This window comes from Ambystoma mexicanum, chromosome 6q (genome assembly GCF_040938575.1).
Source record: "Ambystoma mexicanum isolate Mex_15411 chromosome 6q, UKY_AmexF1_1, whole genome shotgun sequence".
Taxonomy (NCBI): Eukaryota; Metazoa; Chordata; class Amphibia; order Caudata; family Ambystomatidae; genus Ambystoma; species Ambystoma mexicanum.
Window position 1 is genome coordinate 828,414,047 of NC_090937.1, and position 21,403 is coordinate 828,435,449.

Genomic DNA, 21,403 nt, shown 5'->3' on the forward strand with positions numbered 1-21,403 from the left:
GTGGTGCCGAGAGGAGGGCTTCTGTGCAGAAGCCCGCCAAAAGGACAAACAAAGGATCCCTGACCTGGGTTAGGATTATAGAGAAAGACACGAGAAAGAATTATAATCAAAGTTCTGGCAATAAAAACCTACCAGAGTAAAGTTAATATAAAAATAAACCAGTGGTATGTTAGAGGCTGTCAGTAAAAGTGGTAGCCTCGAACAATGGGGAAATCCCATAGGGAAATATTTGCGGTCGAATATTTCCCTAGTGACCACTGCCACCAGCCAGAAACCTTTGAGAGAGGGACTGTACGGTACCCCCTCGAAAATGAACACTAGGGAAAAACTATTAACCCTTCCCAGTAAGATGGGTTGTACTGGTTTGTTTATAAGGATTGACTAGTAAAGTCAATGGGGACTTTACATGCCCATGGAGACAGTAGTCAGTCCTAGGATATGGAGTCTATGTTTGGGGGTCGCTATGACATCCCTGTGGTATGGCACAGAGGGTGCTGTGTACCACACATGTAAAAAAGATAATTCCTATGAGGGTGAGAAAACCCCATACCATAAGCACTCAAGATAACCTAAAACACACACTAGCAATCTGTCTAAGAGTGGGAAAAAAAGGACTCACTCTTAGCAGGAGAAAAAAAAATAAACCCTTCAAATCCAGCAAAGCTCCTGGGGGACTCGATAGGTAAGGGAAATTAGCCTCAGAAGAGAATTCTCCCTAACATGTACCACATAATGCTAACATTGTTGTATAATTTTCCCAAGACATTTAAGCTCAAAAGGACAGGTGAATATTTTCATTACTCAAATCAGCCAAAGTGTTACAAGCAAGTTCCTCAAATTCCTAAATACTATCAAATTATTCACAGGTTCCTAATATATTAAATTTAGAGCCCATTAATTACTACCATGTGGAATGGCAATATGGATGTTCATTATATTGCAAACAACTCAAAAGCTATAGCAACGTATGTCACTGCCTACCACACCCATGCTAAAAAAATGACTTAACAAATATCTGGGAGGAAATTTCATATTACAAAACTATTTCTATAACACTGTATAGCTTTGGTTTAATATGGCAAAAACACAGAGAATGTGCCTTGTCCAAAGCAGCATATTATATAACAAATACCACACTGTACGGTAGATCAGGCATGATATTTGACAATGTCTGGGTCCAGCCTCAGCTCATTAAAGAGTACTGAGACCTTTCCGAGAAAATAAATATCTAGTGGTACTAAAACCACACGGACAAGACATCCTCAAAATTAACCTCATCAACATTACTATCTAAAGTGTGCTTGTACGTGATAGCCCAGTACTACACATTTAAACAATGTGTGTGTGCATATGAAACAGCTTATAGATCTTGCATTTTTAATTGTGAAACCTGTCAAATCAGTGTTTAAAAAGCCAGTGAATTAGCCATATTAAATTGTGTTTCTAAACTGTGGGCAAAAGTGTGCTCTGTTACAAGGCTCTTCTGCAATTATTCAACCAATGGTGAAATTAAATTGAATTAAGAGGATTGATTTGTAGTTTATTTGTATAGCTCCTGTACACAATGGGCCTGATTCATGGAATATTTTCCTCTGGGATTGCACCATTATAAAGCACTTCCATGAATCAGGCCCAATCTGTTTCAAAGTACTTCAAGGCAGGGGAGGGAGCAGGGGAAAAATGCAATAACATGGGTACAGGCTTGAGACAACAAGAATGGGAAATTTACAATTGTACTAGGCTTGATGACATTTCTGATAGTGCAAGGGATAAGAAAGTAGGTGAGGGAGGCGAAGGAGGAGGGAAAGGGGCAAACAAAGACTTAATCGCACCAGGTCTGATAACAATTCTGATAGTGCAAGGGATAAGTCAGTAGGTGAGGGAGGGAAGAAGGGAGAGAAAGGGGCACACAAAGAGGAGAGCACAATACTTTGCAGACTGCCTTCAAAGCTATCAAAAATAGCATTGTGAAAATTGGCATTCTACTATCAAAGTTAGAAGATGAAGTTTGCCAAGAATGACAAATAACTACAGAAACTGGTTAGGAAACTTCCAAAGGAACTCAACCATCCCTGTCAGAAAACCAAGTCCCAGTCGAAGAACACATATTAAAGAATTAACAGCAAAAGAAAGATTGTGTAAAGCGTGTACCTCAAATAATTAAAGAACAGACATACATTTTCATTGACGTCATTGAAAAAGTGGAACCTGGGTTGTGCAAGGAGAACAAACCATTTATGTGCACCAAATTGTATCCCCTTCTTTTGTACATTAGTGGTAAGGATGTGTCTGGCAAACATTTTATGATTCAAACAATCTGTACCTTCTTACAGCACAAAGCAGTTAACAGTATCTCATTTGTTGTTTCAACATTCAAAGGATGGCTGCCTGCAACATAGGTGGTGTTACATTGCATTCACTCGTAGTACTCCCATTTGAGCATTGAACACGATTGAATACAGAACATTTTCTGCAGAAGTAACACATACAATTTGCAGATTCTGTGTAAAATGAAAGTTCTCCATTTAGGTGATGTGGGAATGGTTTCTAACACAATGATTGCCTTCATTCACCTTAGAATGCAACACACACTACAGACTGGATAGGAACCATTGTTTGAAGACAAATGTGTGCTTCTGTTTTGTGTTCTTTCATTAACAATGGTCGACGGTCAATCTGTTTTCAAAATATTAATTTATAAACAATACATTTTCACTTTGGGCAGCATAAGAAATGTAAATCTCTGGGTTAAGTCCCAATACAGAAATATCATGCAAACTTTGCACCAGACTACAGCAAGCAACTGTTTTCAAATAATTAAAATCTTCAGAATGTGTGAGCAAGAAAAAACAACTATAAACGTAGGCATGTATGTGAACTCTATTCAAATGGTCTTCAATTATTGGACCGCTAAGCACAATTTGCACTGTGGAGTCTCTACAGATAGTAATGCAACTATGCTTTAAAAGAATGATCATCCCATGATCCACATCAAAAGTGTTGCCACATTAGAAAGATCTGGCGCAGCAGTACCTGTGAGCCAACAAGCCAGTTTTCATCTATACCAAGTTGAACAATCTATGTCCAAAATACCTATCTCCGAAAGTGTATTAACCCATTCTGCAATTCAACATCGACCTTTGACAAATGAAGGGATGGGTACAGGGTTTGGCTTTCAACCGTATTCAAATCAGTATAAAATCCAGTTTATCATTATGTAACTAACTTGATAAGCTACATGAAACGAAAGCAGTCAGCAATTCATCATGTTTCTTTCGTTTTGAATACATTTAGGACATGCATGAGTGAAAGGATTATACTATATTTGTCTTGATTGCATGATCACTATTCATTTATTATAATTATTTTAAAAAATAGTATTATTATTATTATTATTTTTATTATTATTATTATTATTATTATTATTATTTAGCACAAACCTACCTTGAGGTCGTAAGAGCGCTGTACCGGTAGCAGAGAAAAACATTAGTAGCAAGAATAGTACAAGTCATTGTGTACAAATAGAGGCAAAACATTACAAAAAAGGAAATGTGGCTGAACAGCGTTCTCAGGTCTAATTGCTAACATCTGGAACAACATGCTCAAAGTAATAAGAACCACAGAAGACCACAACACCTTCAGGAAACTGCTCAAAACCTGACTATTCTGCATACAACGACAAACTAGAAGGGACACCAGTAATAACAACACTGCAATGAAACAACTAGAGAGAAGAAGAGATGGACCAAAACAACCACAGACAAGAACCTGGCCAGATACTGTCAAGCGGCATCCAAAGGGCAGCGCCAGAGACCCCAACAAACTGACTGATTTTACTACCCCTTTTCCCTTCCTGGTCCTCCTACATAACTGATGCCACTACACCAGATCTTGGACTACCCACACTCCACATAAACAAACAGAGAACCTTCACTATGTCCACACCTAGAGCAAACCACCCACGTAGCCCAAAACCATCAACAATGCAACTACACATCAAGATGCCAGAATACCTCACAGCTGTGACCAACTGTGGCTCTGGATCCTTTATGGACAATATCTAACCAGTGCACACAACCAATCATTATAAACAAACAACACACTAATACCAACACAAAACACTACCACACACCTGAGCCACGGAATCATACCCGTACGGTTACAATGCATGAGGCCTCTAACAACTACCACATGCAAGACAACACTCACAGACTCCAGTACCTCCTGGTTCTGAATCTATCCTCTGACCCTATTCCTCACTTACCCCTGCCGCTGGCTTTTGCAGAGCCATGTGAGCACGTGCAGACTGCACCTGGGTGGTAGCAGTGCGCGGGACAAATCAACATTACATAACAAAAAATAACATAGGACAATAGAAGTATGAGGGTCTGCAAAAGATAGCCAAATCTAGGTCAAACCAAGGTATTACTGTAAGAGCCAGGCCTAAGAGCCAGGCCTTAAGTTATTTTCTAAACTGAATGGTACTTGAAGCAAACCAGATTGCCAGTGGGAAGGAGCTCCAGAGGACTGTAGCGTAGCATAAGGACTTTTTACTTGTTTTCTTCTTGGATGTCAGTCTAATTTCCAGTCTGGTGATGATCTTACTGCTAGAAGACTGTATGCCATTTTTTAGGTATGACTACCAGGATGACTGGCGTACGAACAGGGGCTGCCTTGGAGGTGGGGCATATCATTTTAAGCAAAATCCCAGCCAAGCCTGAGCAGAAGTGTAATTTGTGCAAGGACTTGTTGATGTAATAACATTTCGTAGAGGTGGTGATGAGATGTGGTGCTCCACTTTGAGGGGTGTGAGGTGAGCAACTGGGAGAAGGGTGTTACCCCAGTCAATATGTCAGATCACTAGGGCCTGCATCACAATGCTGAAGTCCTGGGGCAGGACAAAGGGCGTAATAGTGCGAGTAGAAAGATATGATACCAAACTGTTCCAAACTGTTTGAGAGTTGTTAGTGATGTGATTGAATGGTTGCAAGGCATGAGTGAAGATGAGTGATGGATTGTGGGCCCTTCATGTTTAGATGCAATTGTGTATCATCTGAGTATTGGTGTATCACAATGCTGACATTGCCTAGGTGTGAGCTCAGTGGTTTCATATAGAGCTTAAGGATGAATGATGAGAAAATGGAACCCACAGGTGACAGGGCGATGTAAGACCTAAAGGAGCTCATCTACATTGCCTCTTGTCTGACAGATTGGTAGGATGTGAATCATTTCAGGATGGTGCCTAGAAGCCCATTTTGTGTGCAGTAGTGTGTGATGTTTCACCATTTTGTATGCAGCCCAGAGGTCCAGTGGTACTAGCAGGCATAAATCTCCTTTATCGATAATCTAAAGGGTACTGTCTACCAATTGTATCCAAATTACATTGAGTATATCAATCATTCAGTAGTAAAAGTGCAGGTAGCTGTGTCCAGAGTGAACTGGCTTTTTTCATGCTGCATGCAAACCTTGCTATGCAACATATCTCACAATCTGCACAACCAATTATTTCTATTGTTCATCGCCTGTGATGCATCAGCAGCGTCCGCCCCACTTTAATCCCCTGCACGCCAGGATATGAGATCCACCTGGGCAAACAAAATGAACATGTCCCTTTAAATGTCCAGAGACTTCAATTTCATCAATAAGACGCATGGGCCTTCTCATGCATCTGACAGGTCTGGAAGGTACGACCGGCTGCTTCACTTCTTCGACTGTCTCTTGTATTTTCACGCCACTTCACTCCCCTGCTCCTTATCACTCTTCATGACACGCTATCATGCTATTAGGAGACCTGGCTGTTATCAATGGCCATTTTAGATGTGAGTCTGTTAACAATGCCAGTCGGAAATGGAGTCTGATGTTCTCTCTTGTCTATGACAGGCCAGCACGCAATCACCGGCTTGTATCAAGTATCATAAAGCGTGTCTCTGCTGATCAGCATATAGCTTCATACCTTGCTTCCTAATCTGGTCTGTTGTGACCACGTCTTGTTCAGCCACAGTTAAATTACTTTGTAGATGTGGAAGTTAAGTTTTCACTTTTCTCCTCCAAAAATCAGATCTGCTGGGGACCTACTCTGGGTTCTGTCTGGTGAGTACCTGTAGTTATGCAACATTTTGATCATTGTCTGGTTGAGTGACATGGGTCATAACTCATTTGACTGTACAACCCTCTCGAGACTCCCATGTACTGCATAAATAGACCAAACTATAAACTACTAAACAGAGTTCTATTGTCTGACTTAAGCACGTCCAGAAATCCCCCATGCTCAAAATATGTTATCATGTTCCGGAATTACGGTGCTGGCTGCGGTAGAAGAAACCATCTGTACAATGGGAAATTGTGAGTACTCGCCCATCATCACTAAACACTACTTGACATCTTTGAAGGGCCCGGAAATGTCAACTGCTATATGACTCCACACAGCACTCAGAAGGCCAGGCGTTGACACAAATGACATGATCTGATTGTACATTAAACAAGCAAATCAATCCCGATAATCCACATGGTGTCTTTGAACTGCCGCTTGGTGGCAACCACTCCCTGAAGACCTACATGCTCTAAGTCCACAATTTGATGTCTCAGCTCAGAGGGGATTACTAATCGGGTCCCCCTCATATCTAGCTTTTCTGCTGACACAGAGAGTTCACCCTTCACTTGTGTGAATAAGCACAAGTCAGTCATGGGTGCACTTCTCTGTTGCACTCCTCCTGGAAACACTGATCCACATCTTCTGGACACAATCAGCTCTTGCACCTTTCGTAAAGTGTCATCACACTGAGTATAGACTCCAATGATAGCTGTAGTTATTGGATCAGCAGGGAGAGTGTGAGTGGCATGTGAGCAATGTTGAAATTGTAGTCTTGCAGATGAAGAGTACATCTCTCTATACATGACAGCATCTTGCATCTGGGATTGCCATAATTAGTGATTAATGCCTACTGGTCTGTAACTACTGTAAATGGTATTACCCAAATTGACCTTCTGCAATTGACCTTTTGCACAATTGACCTAATTTTAGTAGTCCTAATTGACCTTCTGCACAATTGACCTTTATATTATTTTAGTTATTTTATATATGTATTGGGTTGGTTTTGGATTATAAATAATATAAGGGGATTGGGTGGGGGGTTGCAGGGGTTTTTGGATTGGGGAAGTAGTTGCGGGGGGTTCCCCCCCGCATATATGTCCTAATTGACCTTCTAAATTAGGTCAATTCTCCCGAGGTCAGTTGTGAAAATGTCAATTAGTATACAACCCTGTAAACGACTTGCCAAGCAGGAACATGTGGAAATGCTTGCAAGCCCAGACTACGGCCAACACTTCTTTTTCAGGCTGAGAATAACGCCTTTCTGAATCTGAAAAACTCTTACTGGCATATACAATTACTGCTCTCAAGGACTCTCTCCTGGGTTTGTGTTGAGCCAGTATAGCTCCCAGCCTAACAGGAATGGCATCTACTGTGAGTTCTGTGCACAGTGATTGTTTGATTGAAGTACACCATGTGAACAGCTGATGCAATGCCCTGCTTGATATGACGAAATCCTCATCACTCTCTTGAGACCATTGAAACACATTGCCCAGCAATTTCTCTCAGCGGTGCGTTTGTGGTGGCAAAGTCTGTGATGTATCTGCTGCAATAGCTGGTCATCCCAAGGAACAATCAAACTTCGCTAGCATCAGTAGGTGGCAGCATTTTTTAGATGTCTTTCACTTTTCCTGGGTCAGGACTTATTCCCTTTTGAGAGAAAATGGACCTGAAGAATTCTAGATGTGATTTGTAGAATGCACACTTTTTGAGATTGAGATTCAAGCCTGGATCCATTAGCACAGCACACACTTGAGATAGTGCCTGCTCAAATTGTTCATTTGTTGATCCAGAGATCAGAATATTGTCACTGTAATAAAAGCAATTTTGTATGTTCTGTATCAATCTGTGAATGCTCTGTTGGATTATCTCAACAGCCGATGAAATGCCAAAGTTTAGCTGTTTTATATGAACAAACCTATGTGTGTTGCAAACATGGTGATGTATCTAGAGTGCACATCCAGTTCAATCTAATGGTACCCTTTATTTAGATCAAGCATTGAAAAGAATCAAGCCCCATTCAGCAAGCTGATCGTATCATCCAGATGCATTCCTGGATGTTGTTTTCTTCCTATGGCTTTTTGGGCCTGCATCATCTCCACAAATATGCGTATATCATTCATCACACCTTTCTTCGGGACAGCTATGATGTGTGACACACACAGAGTGGGATCAGAAGCCACCTCAACTATGAAATTTACCAGCAAACAATTGATTTCATTGTGGCTTAAGGTAAATCGGTATTCTCCTGGAATGCTGTGCTACCGGAGTAATCAACTCAACAATGTGAAGTATCACTGCGTCTCCTTTACGGTATCCTAGTCCTTGAAACAGAGAGGGAAATTGCAAGTGTGTATTGCATGGTGCACAACATAGCTGCAAACTGCATTGTTATGGCAGTCACGCGTCCTAGCAGGTTGCTTCCAGGTGCTGCACCTTCAAGACATGAATTTCAGAAGGTACCAACATCAGTGGACGAGTCATTTTGTTGAATTCTGACACACACACATAATGTTCAGTGTTGCACCTGTGTCAATGACACATTTGGCTGCATGATCACCCATCAGCAGGTCCACATCACTCGCATGAGAAGCCACAAGGTTGGTCATCTGTTGGGATTGGGGGTACAATGACCTAGGGAGGCAAAGAGATTCAGCATAGCCTTGACATATATGAGAAACACTATATAGCTATACAGAAAGAGCAGCAGTGTATGTACGTTGCAGTTTCAGAGGTTAAATATAGGGTGATGTATCTCATGTTTATCATTAGTGCACAATGTTGTGCTTTAGGGGGCCTGCGAGAAGGCAGTTCACATAGGTAGGAGTTTGGAATGCTGGCAGAAATGTGTTGTGGGCAAGCCAAGGTCCATGGGCTGAGGCTGCAGGTTTCCCACCATGTTGGATTTTAGGCCATGTTACACAATGCATTTAATATGGAGCTGCAGCTCTGTTCAAGCAAATTTGAAATCAGCCCCCATCCTTCCCTATAGGGAGAAGATCCATGGGGCCAATGTCACAGGAAGCCTCACTGTGTCAACATTAGTTAATTGAGACATGCTGCAGAGTTCAGAGGAACTGGGAATAGAATGTTAGGTCTATTGAGGATAGGTAGGGGTGTGCCTTTGAAAGTTGAATTTATGGAAGCAGAGCATGACGTTGTGTTACTCACCTCACTCGAAGAGCGGCAAACACTATTTTGAAATGAAGGCTGCTGCCCTTTGAGGACAAATAAACATAAGAAATTCAGATTCGAGATTGGTGTCCTGATCACGTCCCTGAGAGGCACATTTGTGCATACCACAGTTTCTGTTATAATCAGGAGACCACTGTCTTGTTAAAATAGGCTTGGACTCACTGCTCTTACTTTGATCAGGTTCTAATGGATGGGTGCACATCAAGAAGTGGGAATAGCGTTTATTATTAGAAAAATGTGTTATTTTCATGGTAACCAATGACCTTCTGAATTTCATGAGTGATGATATAGCAGGAAACTTGTTTAGGGGAATGGGTTGATAAGGTGTAGCCAATCAGTCCAGCAGCTGTAGGGAGGTATTAGCAATGTATATGGGTGGTAGCCAATGAGGGTGGTGAGATTATGTTGAACTCATTATAATGCATATATGTGGGTTTCTGCTATAAAAATATGTAACGTTACCTAGCAGGATGAGTTCTGTGTCAGTTTGGTGCTACGGGACCGTCTGAGACTTTTGCATGCAATAAAACGTGTATTCCTTGAAAGGGCTTGCACTCATTCTTTGCTGGGTGGATTCTTTTGTGTTCTGTTTTGGACATGTTCTACATTTAATGTAGGTGTAGTCATTTATCTCAATTGTGTTCAGAAGATGAGGAGGATGGGGAATGCCCCATCATTTGTCAAACATGACTCACCAATTCTCTTCTTGCATTTAAATTCCATCATGCCAGTGCAGACTCATATGCATGAGTATCTTGACTAGCAGGTATGGAGCTGTTACAGGTATCGAGTTGCAAACACTGGACAACTCATTTTCACTCTAACACCTATGGAATTTTCATCCCAGCACCAGACAACTCACACCGTCATCATGCAGGAATGGTAAGCCACATCGATAGCATCTTCTTCTCAATGGGTATCTTCTTGTTGGTATATAGATTGCATTTGGCTCCTCATGAGGTGGAAGACTTGATATACTTGCTCTCTTTTGGCCACCTTACCAGTCTCCATATGAGTGGCTTGAGCCTGGGCTCTGGCTTCTGTCCTGTCCATGAGTAGTACTGAGATGAGTCTGAGATGTTCCCTCAGTAAGTTCTTCCTGAATGAATTGACAAGCATCCCCCTATAATTTGGAGACGACTATCCTCATATCCGTGACCCGCCTGCAACATCTAATCAAGTTTATTGGCTCAACTAGGTTCATCCGGCTGCTCCCGCCCCCATGCCTTTCCTTCAACTACTGTACCTGACTACTGCAGGTATCCGCCACCCACCTACAGCATCTAATCAAGTTAATTGGCTCAACTATGTTTTTTCTGCTGCTTCCTCTCACACGCCTTTCCTTCCCACACCGTACCTGACCACTGCAGATAGCTGAGACCCGTCTGCAACTTCTAATCAAGTTAATTTCCCAGACAGTGACTGTTCCATGTACATTCACTCTTAAATGTACTATATCATGATGTTCCGGGTACCCGTGTTCAGCCTGCACTGGAGGAACCCACACCCTTTCTGTCTCCAATAACGACTAGCACTGATCTGCCCTACTCAGCACAGTATACGCACACACTGGTCAACAATACCTCATGTAAACATCTAGTATCAACAGTTGATGCCGTTATACAGAGCATGTCCCCTCCCCCCTCGCTGCTCACACATTCATTAGTTACCTCAGAGAGCCTACATGTTCTCACCCTTTCTTTTCCACCACCTACATTCTTCCTGCCAGCACTCAACATAGCTAATACACCTATGATTCACAAACATCACATCACATCCTTGTCTGCACCCCCACTTTGCCTGCACCCCTGAGTAACAGTGTCCTGGGCAACAATAACACATGCAATGTCACCTTGCTTATGCCCAAGAGTCATACTATCATCACTTGTGCACCAAAGAGCCATATTGCCAACAAATGTGCTCCAAAGAATTGTACTACCCCTACATGTATGCTCAAGAGCCTTTTGGCCACCACACATGTGCTCAAGAGCCGAAATACCACCAAATATGCTCCAAAGAATTGTACTACCCGAACATGTATGGCCAAAACACATGCACCTAAGACCATCCCCAATATCTACCATGCCTGCAATGCACCCAAAACTACTATGCCATGCATACATCTAGAATGCATCAGCCATATTAGAGCCCGTCAACAACAACAGATGTCCCAAGAAGACACAAACCCCTAGCATCATACATAATTGATTTCTGTATCACCAAACCCAAGCTCACAGTTCTCCTCTAACGTCTGTGGTCTACACTGAGGTATCTGCCACAGTAAAGAAGATGGAACTCAAAACCCTATGCCACCTCCACGATATGTACTCTGTTTAGTGCTAGATCAGTCACTGATCACGCACTCAACATTCACAACATTATAACCTCTAAACATATGCACATTTACACCATCACTGAAACCTGGCTTAACCAGTCTGCAGGCCCAACCTTATCCAAGGCCATCCCCACTGGTTATGCAATATTTAGAGAAGACAGAATAGACAGCAAAAGAGGTGGTGTAGCCTTCATCTACATAGATTAACTCCTACTGCAACAGATCACCTTAGCACCTATCCCCCACTGCAAAACCACAGCTGCTAAACTCAGCTGCTCACCCAACTGCACCATATCGTTCTCCCTACTATATCCATCTCCAAGCCACCGCCACATTCAAAGATGACCTTTTCCAAGCCACCAAGCTTCCAACACACCACATCAACTCCCTAGTGGAACAGTACAACTCCTTATAATCCAATGCAGTGGAGAAAATAGCTCCACTGAAGCCATGCAAAGAAAAGAATATCAACCATAACAATACTTGGTTCACCACTCAACTCCACTCCCTGCGAGTTGCGAGTGGAAAAATGAGCTGCAGAAGCTGTTTAGCAGAAGGATCCTAACTCATCCAATAAGTCACTATTCGCAGAACAGTCTAGGAAATACAAACAAACCATCATCATCGCCAAGGCAGCGTCCCACAACAGTAGGATATCAGAAGCAGCCTCAAGCTTGTGCTAACTGTTCATCATTCTCTCAGAACTTGAAACCCCCACCACACATACATCAAAGATAATGCATGGTGAAGGTGAATCAGTATCCAACATACCCTTACTAGCAAAATTGTTGCGACTTCAAAACAAATCAGACAACATGGCTGCCAACTCACCACAGATCCTACCCAACTTACCTCTCGCTTACAAACATCTATTCTATTCATACCTATCTCTGAAGCCAACCTGGCCAACACGGTGAGAGACCTCAAGCCTTCATGGTGTAAAGGAGACACCTGCCCTGCCACCTTGGACAAACAATGCCTGGAACTGCTCCCACTACCCTTATTTCCACCATTATCAATATGTTCTTCACTAAAAACACTGTCCCTTTCAGCCTCAAAAACTCCTGGATCACCACTTTGCTAAAAAATACTTGATCTGACCATACACTAAGTATCAACCCATCACCACGGTCCCATTCCTGTTGAAAATCCTAGACAGAATTGCCTACACTCAAATTCAGGCATTCTTGGAAGAGCACTCCATTCTCATTTGCCCGACAATCTGCCTTTCGCCCGGGTCATGGAACAGAAAATGCCCTCCTTGACTTGAAGAATCAATTGGATGATGCCAATGACAAAAGAAAACTCTCCCTCCTGATGTTACTTGATCTCTCTGCAGTGTTTGGTCTTGCCACAGCTCCACCTACTTCTTGTAGTGTCCCACAAGGATCCCGTGTCTCTCCAACCCCCTACAAGATTTATACAAAAACCCTATTAGACCACCTGGACTCCCTGAGAATTTCCTTCATCAACTATGCAATGTAAATGCTATCTATGAGATAATCCAAACATGGATGGCCCAACACTGTCTTTGTCTGAACGACAAGCAGGCAGAGCTTCTTCTAGTCGGCCCACCCAACGCATCTCACAAACCTCGATCCTAAATGCCGCTTTTTCACATAGATGGTCACAAGATTCTGGGCTCCACCTCAGTCAAAAAATTAGGCATTTACCTTGAAGTCTCGCTTAATATGGCCCACCAAATTAACAAAATCACCTCTGCAACAGCCTACACTACAAAAGCAAGTAGACCTTTTCTTTGTACCACCAACCGACTCATGCCCATGACCTTGTGCTGTCCAAGCTGGATCACAGCAGTACCTTACTCTGTGGGATCTTGGACAAGAACCTGAACAGGCTTTAGGTCATTCTACAGAATGCTCTCCGAGCAGCACTGGACCTGAGCAAAACTGACCACATCTCCGAGGTAAGGCAGTCAGTCCAATGGCTCCCCATCCTGCAAACAATTACATTTAAAATCCTCTTGATTGTACACTGTTGTCTGGCTAACAAAGCCAGGTTGTTCTTCTAATTGCTTCAAACAATGAATTTGCTGCATTTTTACTTTCTGAAGCATTTCGAATTCCTTGTACTTTGGCACCTTTGACACTCAGATGTTAGTGTTATCAGCACCCATTGGCAATTATTTGCATCTTGTCTGCTTTATGTTTTGACATTTTCAATCTAAGTGTTGTGTTAAAGAAGATCTGAAGCATTGACACATTTCGGTACTCCTTGCTGCTTTAATAACTTTGCACTTTACTTCCTTAAAGATTGCATGACAAAGGCTTTGTTCCATGTTTTTCATCACTGTGTGTGGCTTTAGGCTACCTTTGCATAACCTTATTGTGGAGATGCAGCCTCGGGAGTTCACAGCCCACATGGTGATCTCACGAGACTGGAATGTGGATGTTCGCAGCACGGCGCGCAGCATGGCAGAGGAGAACAGACTGAGGGACCAAGCGGACACTCCTCGTGCCCAAGCTTGGGCCTTGCTTGAACTGCACTAATGAGTGCCCATGCAGACTCTGCTCTACAGCTGGACACATCAGTAGAAAAGTAACTACTGCACTTAATGAATAGAACTTTTATGATATTGCACTGATTATTATTCCCGCCTTAATTTTTAAGCAGCACAATAAACCCTCCTTTAATCATTCTGTGCAGTGTTTTATCGCTCGATGAAACATGGATACGAAGATTTTACATGGACATCTTACAGATAGTCAGAGGAGGCTCCACCATCAACGACTCCAAGCTGTTCATACTCGAGCAAGAGAGATCTTCAGAATAAGGAGTGACCTACGAGGACTGAACAAATCCATAGAGTGGAATAAGATAAAAAGCTGAGGTACCTCAGGAGGCAAGGGTGTGCCATTCTGCACTCAAAACTTTTAGACCCTAGGAAGAGAGTTGAGACCAGTCTCTGGGAGTATTCCCCCTTTTCCTTCCGCCCTCTTTCTTTCTCCTTCTGTTTCCTTCCCCTCCCCCCTCCTTCGTCTCTCTCCCCTCTCCCACCCCTCCCACTCTCTAATAATTGAGTGTAGGAGTGTTTGGTTTCCATCTCGTGTTTGCCCTTGCTTTCCCCTAGTCATGGCCCCCCTCACTCACTATCCAGCGAGGCTTGACTGGAATACTATTGAAGAAGTATTTATTTTTTGGGAACTGGGACCAACCGGATTGAGAATACCTACTTTTCAGGGACGCACTCAAGAGAGGGATACATATCAATGCGTTAAGGGGGTTAAGTGATGGGGAAATATAATTTAATATTTTCATACGCGTTGAATAGGGATGTTTTTGGAGAAAAATAAATTGAAAAATGTCGGCTGCAGTGTATGCAGTACCACGATTGAACTTAAGAACTGGCTGTTATGAAGTGTGCCTCTGTTCCCTAGAGTGTGCCCCATGTTGGGAGGCCAACCACATTGCAATTGGCGCAGGAGGTTTAGTTGTGGGTTTGTGGACACTATAGGTCCATGTTTTTTAATAGTGACCATAGGCTTGTAGATTTAGTCTTATACTTTTTTGCCTTGGATATTTCTTTTGCATTTGTCCTCCCTATTTGTTTAGGTTCACCTTGTTTTCTTGAGATATGCAGGAGGATCCTCTTGGCTACACACTCCCGTGGGGCGACCCGCTCCACTCCAACATGGCGCTTTTCCTACACAGTAGCACGTGCACTGATATGATACAACTGTGTACATATTAGTCCGTTTGGATGCTACCATGGTTACCAGGATGCCGGCAGTAGCTTCCGGATTGCATGACTCCACTGTCATCAGGATGCCGTCGTAATGTTTACGGCGGCATATAAATAGGAGTCCATCTTCTTTTCTACGTACGCGAGTAATTCTTTTGACTCGGCGTTCGGCGGTGCAGTGCAGCAGTGATTTCAGCATCCGTGGACTAGAGAGTCTTTTGCAGGTAATGGATTGTCTACTCTTCTCCATGGTGACCGAATGTGGGTACCTTTGTCCCGCTCCTGAGTCGCGTTATTGTTTTTAGCACCATGTTGAATACCTTAGGGAACGTACATCCTTGATTGTTTGGGCGAGGGGGTGCACTTAAATGGTGTGTATGCCGGGCTAAGGGAGCTAATGTCAATTTAGATCTGACTGCTCTCCCGAGGTAGCCGTATGGATTGGGGACCCGTGGGAACTTTAGCCATGCATTTATTTGTTGTTACCCTTCTGTGTGTTATGTGCGGCATAACCATAGGTTTACCATGTAGGGGTCGAGAGCTACAAACATTGAGGGACACTTTTTCCATTTTTTTTGTCTAGGAGGATTGGCGGTTCCTGCAGTGACATAGTGGGCCTCATTACAACCTGGCGTTAAGGGGTTAATGGCGCAGTAAAAGGCTGCGGCGCAGTTAAACCCTTAACGCCCGATTCACACTTTAACGCCTGCTTTTTGCAGGCGTTAAAGTCCAACCCGCTAAGGGACCTTGGTGCTAATTACGGCACCATAATTTACGGTGCCATAATTAGCGCCTTCCCCATTCCCATTGAGCCCTATGGGCCAAAAATGGGAATGGGGAAGGGGCCATGGTGAATGGGGATTTACCACCCCGCCAACCTTGGAATGGGGCGGTAAATCCACCATCCACCATGGCGGAATCCAGCATGGACCATGGTGCTAATAGCCCCATGGTCCAACGCCAGGGTTGTAATGAGGCCCAGTGTCTTCTTCCGTGCCTGCCTTCTAAAGGCAGTCTGGGGATTTAATCGTTTCAGGTAATTGGGGTTGTAGGACGTTTACCTTTGACAATGCCCCGATTTAGTGAGCTTGTGTACTGATGTTGAGGTCACCATGTGATATAGTGATGGTAGAGGTGTTTGGTCCATTTAGCAGTAGCCTGATTAACTATGTGTGGGGATTCCCCCATGATAGTAGGTTAATTAGTTTACTGTTCTTTATCTTTTAGACTATGGCGGGCCCCAAGGGCTGCATCCTCAGGTCTTCTGAGACTTCTGTGACATTTGCTGGGAGGCACCGGCCCCGGTGAGGGAGTGGGATATTTAGCTGCCCACCTTTCAACACTCGTTGGTGTTTTGAGACTGAGCACAGGTGGGTTTGGTTCTTACTAGTTGTAATGTGGCCTTCCTTTTAATGCCATGAGCGTGCCATTTTTTCATGTTTTGTTTTTCATGTTTTGTGATTGGCTAATGTAGATCCTATGCTTGATTTTAGAGCAGCCACTGAGAGGGAAGAGTTCTGTGTCCTCGTTCAATTCAATAATAGGATTGTACGCCCCCGCACGGACCCCCTGAGGTAATTTGGTAATCTTAGGTGGAGGGTTCTGAGTTCATTGGTGAACGTTTTGAGACTGATTGTAGCATTAATAGCTTACGAGTTCTCCTTTTCTTTTAACTTTGGATAGGTTGTGTACTGTATGTGGTTTTATCTCTACTCAAACTGGACGCACAATAGGAACTGGATTCACACTTTTTTCTCCTGACGAAAGTTCTGTATAAAAGACACTAAGAACTGAAACATGGCGAGATGAGTTACCTCTCTGGAATAACAGAGAGATACTAGAGACATCTATTGTAAAAGTGTTTAATGATTGTGAAACATGATGTATCATTTTTTTGCCTTCTTTCTTTGCTCCAAATTGAGGTGTAGCCTATGAATTGGCTCTAGATTGGAAAATTATATTCTGAATGTATCTTATTTAATATTGGTTTTTATATATGTGATTGTATTATTAAAATATGTAAACAGTTTTTTTTTCTTATTGACCTGTCCTTTTAGTTCTATTTTCATATTATATATACTTTATTTTACCCAGATTAGATAGAACAGACACTATTAGCAGGTGCTTATTGTGTGTCTACTAGGTTTCCTTTTTCTATATTTCTATAGTGTCTTATGTGAGGCCATTACACTTATCATAAGGATATGTCATTTGGAAAGCAGTGATGGCTGGAGACTTTGAATGGTGGCGGGGTCTACATGCTGGAGGCAAAATGTACCTTGTTTGATGGGGCGTTCCTCTGAGAAGTATTCATGAACATGGGATCCATACTATGCAATTTGGACAATTACACAAAAAACATGGCCAAAATAGTAGTAGGCTGCAGGTACCAATGACGTTAAATGATTCCGGAAAGTACAAGTTAATTGGTGTACTTTACAGCAGCATGTATCTGGCTGCCTATTTAAAAATGTTGTTTGGGGGTTCCCCTTGTCTACAACTTTGAACTCCTGACTGCATATGTTAGCAAAAATTAAAGCAATGTTCTGGAGTAGTTAAAGGAGCCGAGTGTCAGCTGAGTGTTCGGTGCTCACAGTGCAACAGTGTTACCCTAACATTTGGGATCTTTCATTGTTGTTTATTGGAAGAGGTGGAGCTGAGATACTACAATGCCAGTTTCCCAAGTGGAGCGTGAGCTGAGTGTTCCGATGTTCCGGACTCACAGACCCAAGGACTTCACAATGAAATCATATTTGCTATTGGTCTCCTTTCACATCGACTTCCTTGATGCCCTCCCAGGGGAGAGACGGCTGCAGATTATGCATACACATACGCATTTGCCCCCTGCTTAACCAAGCGGGGTGTACAGGTAATTCAAATCCTGCTGCAGTCTCTGATCCTGCCGGTTATACCAACTGCAAGCACAGTGACTCAACTATTGTATTAGGATGATGCCTGCTTTCAGCAACTTACAGCAACTTTCTTATGTACCTTTATTGTACTGTTAGCAAAACAGGAGGTACTTGTAATCCTTGGGTGATATTTGGTGACTGCGGGCGTGACTTCCTTTCTTGGCCCTTTGAACCAAAATGACACTACTAGGAGAGTTTCTTTCTCGTGAATTTGGTGCCTACAGGGCTTTCACTTTAGTTGCCCTTTGAGCCAGATTGTATCATGAGGAGACGGTCTATGTCTGTGCTACTGGTGCCGCTGTGAATCGTGAATCGTGGAAATGTTTTCTTCTCTATTTCTTCTCCGTTGTCCTGGTTAAAATCTTTGCATTTTGCTTTTTTTCTCTGCAGAGCAAGGACATTTTACCCATTGCACGTATAACATTGAATGAAAATGACCATAGGCATTGGCTTGAGAAGCCAATCCGTGGGGGCGGAGAGGAAGATGAGAGGTCTACTTCATCAAGAGGAGGAAATAGTCAAAGCACATATGCATAATTTAGGAGACAAAGATTCAGGAAGCACAGACAATCAATGGCTTTTAGAGCCGCCTAGTGAGCTGAGAACCAAGGTGGGGGAAAAGGCCTTAGCTAAATCTAACATATTTCCCATTAAATCTTTTATGTCACCAATAGCTAGTCAAAAAATCACAGATTTTTTACAGAAATCGATTCATACCAGCACAGAAATTAGATCTATATTTCCCACCAGATGAATAGCTAGGTTTATCAGTCGCAAATGAAGAAAGTAAATGACTTTAGCATCATTGAACATGCAGACTCTGCTATGGTAGACATTGATGGTGGAGTCCTTGAGAGTGTTATGCAGCAAACCTGCAATGCCTCATTTATAGGATCACCAACAGATTTGACTGATGTTATAAGAGAAGGATTTGGTAACCTCTAATTGAGGGCTTTTATGGAGGCTGAAGACTAATACAATGAGGGCCATGTGCATCATAGTCTGAGTTAGGTTGATGAAAGAATGTAAAAGAATGAGATTCATCTACCCCACAGTTTCTGCTTTGAATATGGGCCTCCGATCTTTTGTAAATCTTTATGATAACATTTGGAGTGAGGTTCAGGCTCACACAATGATTTTGAGCTCAATGAATGTTAATATTGAAGACATGGAAATCAACATTAAGCAATTGGTTTGGGACTCTAAACCTAAAGTAAGCCTTAATTCCTCCCCCGATAATACCATATGATGAATCAGTGTTTGCAATTGTTAATGTAATAACGCCTAATGAGCCCAGCATTCTTTGTGAAAATGAGGGGCTGGTGTCTGACGTTTTGAATGGTGTGGCTGGGAACGTAAATGTTCAATCTATACTGTGTACTGAGGGGGAGGCTGGTTCTCTGGAGAATGTTTTACCAGATTCTGTTAGAAGACAATAAAAGTCTAGAAATAAAGAATTGGTTAAATAAAGGAATTTATCCTCTCTTAAGTTCTGAAGAAATGTCACCATTACTGAAAGAATGATCAGAGCTCATGTTGGCAATTAATTGCTTCCGTAAACTCTGACTCCTGTCCTAGAAGAAAATGTAAGTGATTTGAACTCTAAAATGGTAGAACAATGTGATGTTTACCGTACACTGAGGCTGCCTACAGCATTCCCATATTTAAGTACGGCTTGGGAGGGGCAGGTCTGTTTAAGAAGATTGATGTGGGAGCACAAACAGATGCTAAACATTGTGCTATCTACGAGTGAACTAATGGAGAAATGCTGACCACAAAGGAAGTAGAAGCCCAAAGTAATACACTGTCTACGCAAACAGAACCAGAATGCCAGATTGTATCTGCTACTAGGTATCAGGAGCTGGGTGTAAGCAATAAATGCAGCTATGATTTGTCTGAACAGCCCCAGCTGTACCTAGGAGGAATAGGTTCAATAGATAGGTTGTGCAACACAGGATTACCCAAATCTACTCAGGGGATTGGTCAAACTCAATAGGATGCAAACAAAGCCCCTATCTCTACAGATAGCATATGGGCGATATTACTGGTAAAGGCTCAACAGGTGCAGTGCAATGTTAACTCGTTGCACACACAAACAGATCTACTATGTCCTCTCCAACAGATTTCTGTTTCCGCTAATAATTTTTTAAGTAAAATGTAATGCAAAATCACTTAAGTGACGGTTACTCTGTAATAGACAATTCTAGGGAATGTTCTGCTTTCCCTTTTAAGGAATTGGGTAATAGCAGGGATCCTGAAATTAGCACTTTCTATCAGATTAAGGATGGTAATAATCTGTATAGTATTTTGAGATATACAAGGAGTGCTGATCTCGGGGAGGAGATGATAATCTATTGATGGGAGAGTGCGACCTGTCTGGTGTAACTTCTGCCCTGTGGAGGGGGGCCAATTGGTGATGAATTGAAGGACACTGACCTGCTTGTGTTTTGTGAGGCACTGAAACTGTTACTTTGGAATTCAAGAGGGAGCAATCATTAGGAATCTAACATGGAGGATGTGTCATTCATCAGGGATTGTAACTGTATTCTTCTACAAGAAACTTGGCTATCTGTCCTGCAAGGTGGGCCAAAATGTGTGGGTCTTATTAATTGCTATAGGGTCAGGACAAGGGCTATTAGCTGAAGAGATCCCCTATGTACCCTTTGGGGCTTTGGCTAATGATATGTCATGCCTAGGTACTGCCTTCAAGCTTTTATTAATGAATGTTTATTGGCACAAAGAGGTGGGCCCATTGGAGGATTTCTTAAAAGTAATTCTTGAATATATTTTAGTTTGACCACTGAGAGCTCCGACGGGGCATGTGGTTCTAGCAGGTGACATAACTCAAATTGTTTCCTGCTGGATTATGATGGAGATTTATGAGACATTGTTGCTGATATGGTTAAACGTGATCACAAAATGCAAGTGGGTAGGAAGTGGAACCTTGCAATGGTGTATGTAGGGCTTCAATTAGTAAATGGCATGATGGGTCTTGAGGAGGGTCCTCAGCCTACTTGGTATTTTTATAACTGTGTATCTACTCTACATTGCATACTTGTGGATAGCTCTCTGTTTGATTGTTGCTCTGATTTCGGGATCTTAATAAATCCCTTCAACGATCACTGTATGCTGAATGTAACATTCAATAAATGACTCATGAGTGCTTAGAA